Source organism: Lagopus muta, chromosome 3 (genome assembly GCF_023343835.1).
Source record: "Lagopus muta isolate bLagMut1 chromosome 3, bLagMut1 primary, whole genome shotgun sequence".
Lineage (NCBI taxonomy): Eukaryota > Metazoa > Chordata > Aves > Galliformes > Phasianidae > Lagopus > Lagopus muta.
Genome location: NC_064435.1, coordinates 38,016,577 through 38,022,576, shown reverse-complemented (window position 1 = coordinate 38,022,576; position 6,000 = coordinate 38,016,577).

Below are 6,000 nucleotides of genomic sequence, written 5' to 3'. Positions count from 1 at the left end.
ATCTGGATGTCAACGTGAGATGAATGAGAACAGAAAACCTGGGTTATCACCCAGTGATGTGAAACAGATCAGCTAAGGGAGATTTAGATAAATAGGTGCTAACGTGTGGTGGGAATTGTTATCAAGGTAGAGGTCGGAGAGCTGGGGATGCAAGAGGGTCTCACAGGGACAGGGCTCTGCTCTGACATCAGCTGTGCTGGGACACTTGGGGGCAGTGGAGGACACCAACAAGGAGCCTCATTGCAGTTTTAAATATGCTGCAAAGCAACCAGCGCAGACAGCAGGTCCCAGCAGTGCTGGGGTTGTATGCCTGCACGATGGCTCCACTTAAAAATCTTCACAAGAAATGCATTCTCAGTAAGTGAGCTGTGATGATAACAAAAAGCTGTGATAAGCAAATCCACCTATACTGGAGACGGAAATGACTTCTTAAGGTTTATTTTGCAACAGCCGTAGAGGCTCTAACTCTGGCACGGTCTTATGTGACATATAGTACATAAATACAGCAGAGAAGTGATCTCTGCTATAAATTCTCCAAGAACTTCACCTATCTCATGGAAAAAGTACACACATTGCAACCTTTTCTCCAGCGTTAAGGTCACAGAGAAGCTTAACAGGGAAGCTTGGGTGAGAGAGAGGAGTCAGTGGAGTGCTGCCAGGTGTGGGCAAAAAGTCTATGAGCTGCTCAGGAATTGCAGGATAATTCTATGAGATGTTGAATGTTGCAGAACACCGTAACAAAAACCAGAGGGTTAGTGTTAGGACTTTTCCCAAATTTCTTTGCCTGCAGTCTCATTCAGAATAATATGGCAGACTTTCCATTGTATTTTTTTTTTTTTTTTAACTCCATGTCTTTTTTCAGTAATTTTCCTTTTCTGCTGAAAACCTTTCTGTTTTTCTCCTCTCGTGGCAAGAACGTATTACTCTTTGGGAACACACTGAACCTCTTGAACAGGAAGAGGGGCGTACTTTGGGGCTGAAGCAGACTGACTGTAGCCGACTTGTCTCAAGCCAACTGCTGAGGGCTGGAGCAGGGGGACATCCAATTATTTTTGTTGTAAATGCAGTTAGAGCCAATTTGAAACCAACCAGGCTTTTATCTTTTACAGAACGTATTTTCTTGTGCTCTCAACACGGCCCAGTTTCTTCTCTTGAGACACAGACACCGCAGGACATCCTTGCCATGTTCAGCTTCACCTTACCTCCCAGCCACGTTCAGCTCCACTGTCCCTGCCCAGAAGAAGGATGCTGGGCTGGCTGCCTCCCTCATCCCAATGCCTTCCCCAAGCGTACCCATACTGGGCACCCAGGGAGGCCTTCAGACATGCTGTTGCCATGTTGCTGATATTTCTGCAGCAACATAAGGAAAAAGAAAGCTGTGTGAACCAGTCCTTACCAGCAGGGAACTTCAGCATGTCTTGAGCTTTGGCTGCTGTGTCAGTAAGAACAAACATGTAATATGAACTTTTAGAAGTAACAGAATCACAGAATCACAAAATGGCCAGGGTTGGAAGGGACCTCAAGGATCACAAATCTCCAACCTCCTGCCACATGCAGGGCCACCAACCTCCACATTTAATACCAGACCAGGCTGCCCAGGGCCCCATCCAACCTGGCCTTGAACACCTCCAGGGACGAAGCATCCACAACCTCTCTGGGCAGCCTGTTCCAGCACCTCACCACTCTCTCTGTAAAGAACTTCCCCCTGACATCCAACCTAAATCTTCCCTCCCTCAACTTAAAACCATTTCCCCTTGTCCTGCAGTTATCAACCCTTTCAAAGAGTTGATTCCCCTCCTGTTTGTAGGCTCCCTACAGGTACTGAAAGGCTGCAATGAGGTCACCCCCGCAGCCTTCTTTTCTCCAGGCTGAACAAGCCCAGCTCCCTCAGCCTGTCCTCATAGGGGAGGTGCTCCAGTCCCCTGATCATCTTTGTGGCTCTTCTCTGGACCCTCTCCAACAGCTCCCTGTCTTTTCTGTACTGGGGGCTCCAGACCTGGACACAGTACTCCAGATGGGGCCTCACAAGAGCAGAGTAGGGGGGGACAATCACCTCCCTGTCCCTGCTGGCCACCCCTCTTCTGATGGAGCCCAGGATACCATTTGCCTTCTGAGCCACAAGAGCACACTGCTGGCTCATGTTAAGCTTTTCATCCATCAAGACCCCCAGGCCTTTCTCTGCAGAGCTGCTCTCAAGGACCACTCCTTCCAGGCTGTATGGATGCCTGGGATTCCTCCAGCCCAAGTGCAAAACTCTGCACTTCGCTGTGTTGAACCTCATTAGGTTCACCCAGGCCCACCTTTCCAGCCTCTCAAGGTCCCTCTGAATGGCATCCCTTCCTTCCACTGTGTCAACTGCACCACTCAGCTTGGTGTCGTCAGCAAACTTGCTGAGGGTGCACTTGATTCCATCATCGATGTCACTGATAAAGATGTTAAAAGAGCACCAGTCCCAAGACAGATCCTGGGGGACGCCGCTCATTACCAGCCTCCACCTGGACATAGAGCCATTGATGACCACCCTCTGTCTGCGGCCTTTCAACCGATTTCTTATCCTCGAGTGGCCCCCTCATCAAATCCATGTGGTGGGGATGTGGTGGGGGACCATGTCAAAGGCCTTGAACAAGAGCAAAGCGTGCAGCCTGTGCCCTAAGGGCTGCAGTATGTGGCAGTGCCAACAACTTGTGGCAGGATCCTGACATTCCAGGCTTCTGTGCCACACTTCTACAATAAAATGTACTTCTCATGCTGCAGCGGCTTCTCAGCTTCAGCCATGCTTCAAACTGAGGAACACAGCATCACCCATGGGTATCTCAGCAGTAGTCCAAGAACTCCATCTGCCAGTAGTGTTAGTTACTACCACTGTTCATAGATTTGCAAAACAGAGGACAACTCTGATACCAAAGGCTGCAGTCTAACACTGATACAGGTGCAGCACACCACAGCAGATACGTACCAAATGCCCGTGTCCTTCCTTGTAAAGAGGAGTTTGCATTTCATCAAGACACACTGCTCTCATGCTTGCTTACAGCCGCATTTTTGTCTAAACCATAAAAAGGATAGAACTAGGGGTCAGTACTATCTCAGAGTTTCATAGAACCATAGGACTGTTTGAATTGGAAGAGACCTTTAAAGGTCATCTGGTTCAACTCCCCTGCAATGAACAGGGACACCTACAGCTGCCTCAAGCTGCTCAGAGCCCCATTCACCTTGACCTGGAATGTTTCTAGGGATGGGGCACCCACCACCTCTCTGGTCAACTTATTCCAGTGCCTGACCACCCTTATCGTAACAAACTTTTCCCTTATATCCAGTCTAAATCTCTCTTCATTCTGTCTTTCCCATTTCCCATTGTGCTATCACTACAATTCCTGCTGCAGAGTCTGTCCCCTTTGTTCTTAAAGCATATAGTTAAATTCTTCTCCATGACCATTACTTTATTATTTGCGCATCTGCTCAGTGAAAAATGCACCAACCCCTGTTAGGCCTCAGTGTTCAGTGGCTTCTAAATGTGCTTTCCAGTACTAAGGTAGCACTGTGTTTCTATTGAATTCCTACATTTATCTCATAAGTACTTATTCTGCTCTGAAAACAACATGGCTCCTTAGCCTGTCTTTGTGACTTCTGAGGTTTCTTTACCCTTTCTAAATCAAAGCTTTCTTTTTTTCCACTTGCTGACAGTCTCTGTGATCTCACTTTCGGGTTTGAAGATGAACTTACATTCCTTCTCACTTTTTTCACAGTGCAAGTGCTGCTTCCAATCACACCTCACAGGCCTCTAACGGTATTCTGAATTGCATGAGCGCAGTTCTGATAAAATCAATTGTGCAGGCGTAAGTGATATCATCATTTGAAGCCAGTCTATACATACAGCCTGCTCTGAGGATAAGCCACAATCAACTGTTTATTTAACTGCCAGGACGAGCCAGAAGTGAATACAGTTTGTATTTTAGAGTTTGGTTACTTTGCAAATGACACCTTGTAGTAGCAAATGCAGACAAGTTTTCATTAATGTGCTGAGAGGCAAATCTAAATGCCAACAAGCCCATCTGTGGGTGTTGTGATGTGATCTTACAGCACTTCTTTAGGATAGAGCCATAGTAATAACCATTTTAAAAGATTAAATCCTCGTTTATAAATAATAAGATCAAGTTTCAAACACACACACTGCCGGACAGTTGCTTGATATTTTTTATTTTCATCCCAGAAAGGTTTCAGAGCACCAAGCAGAGGCTCTCCCTGCTGCAATGCTCTGAGGTGTTACCTGGAGGCACCTGAAGCAAAGCAGGGGAGTTTCATAGCCCACTCACTGTGGCCCCTCTGACCACAAATGGACCAGGGATAACAACTGGGAACCTAGTGTTGTGGGTTAATATCACAGTTGCGGAAGAGCACCTTGAGACAAGCTGAGATGGTCTAAATTCAGGTGTGAGGATGACAAAGGTGAAACTCCGGACCACAGAACACTTTCAGGTGACACAGATATGGGTGCCTCCCCCTGTGGGATTACTGCTGTCATAAGGCAAGGCACGTCATGCAATGCTTCCAGCCACGTTGTCCAAGAGTGCTTTTGCAGTCCTGCCCCTGTAGCACTGCTGACAAACAGCTTTGCTGGGTTGTGGGAAGATAACAAAGAGCAATGGTGGAATTTGAGAGTTGTAACTTGGGGACTAGGAAATGGCTTCTGTGCTCAATGAGCAACGTGAATCGCACGCAGCAAAGGACCTATGGGACAATGTTAGTGCTACGCGACAGCTGCTTTCCCAGGCACAGCAGATGTAATGCTGGTGCTTGGGACTGAACCCTTGCTGTTGCAGGTGGTACCTGGAAGGGGCAGTGGATCCCAGCATCTCACAAAACCCCTGAGCACTGATTGCACTCAGCTCTGTTACCGTGATGATCACTAGGCCACAGCGGGACAGATGTCAGTGAGTTTGGCAAGTTAGTCTATGCTTACTTGTCCTCAGTGTTAGATAATTCCTGCTCCTGTGCTAGAGTTTGAAGGTTGCTCCTTTATCTTATGTCCCCTTAGTCATACAGAATGTATATTTTATTTTCATTTTCAGTGTAAGTACTTCTGAGAGAACTTAAGTATGTACCCATGACCACGTGTGCAACCATTTAATAATAAAGGCAATAAGCCAGAGCTTAAACTCAAAGGCACAGCCCACAGAACTCTACTGAATTTCTATCTGATGCTTCACAGGCATAGCTGACAAACACCTTCCTCACAGCAGGCTGTGCACCCTGCAGATAAACTGCTGCCTCTCGTAGATAAATCGAGTAATTGGAAGAAACTCTTCCAATGTGTCTGGGAAACCAAGTGCTGTGTTTAATGGGAGATACCTTTACCAACTGCGTGATTCACTTTGGGCTTGAAAAACACTGAAGTTCCATGCTTACATTTTTTTGAAGTGAATCAAAATGTATTTCTCAACTTTTCCAGGTTTCCCCATGCATGCATACACGCACACACTTTTGTACATACATATATATATATACACACACACACACACACACAAATGTAGGCAATATACTGATTTTCAGCAACTGTCACTATTTTGGTACTCTGCATTATTTTACACCCACCGAGTGATTTATACGAAATTACACTGCACCATTCTTCTTTGTACAGTGCAACAGTGAAAAGCAGTGCCATGGGCAAACTCCCAATTCAAATGAATTTCAAACCAATCATAGCATACATTGCAGTCCTGAATCCACAGCGTTCTGCTGTTAGCTGATGTATCTTTGGTGCACCGGGTGGCAAACGAGGTTTGTAGCTGGTGATTTTATGACACAAACATCCCTGAAAGAGACAAAGTTGTGGGACGGCAACGGCATGGAAAAACACAACTATTAATTACATTTTAAAAATACTTACTAATCAGAAAAGATTGATTCCTTGAAGACATGTGGGTCACTGCAACAAGCAAGTATATATAAAAATACTGGGCAAGATGTTACACACTGTGCTTATTATTAGTTGAGAATGTTTAT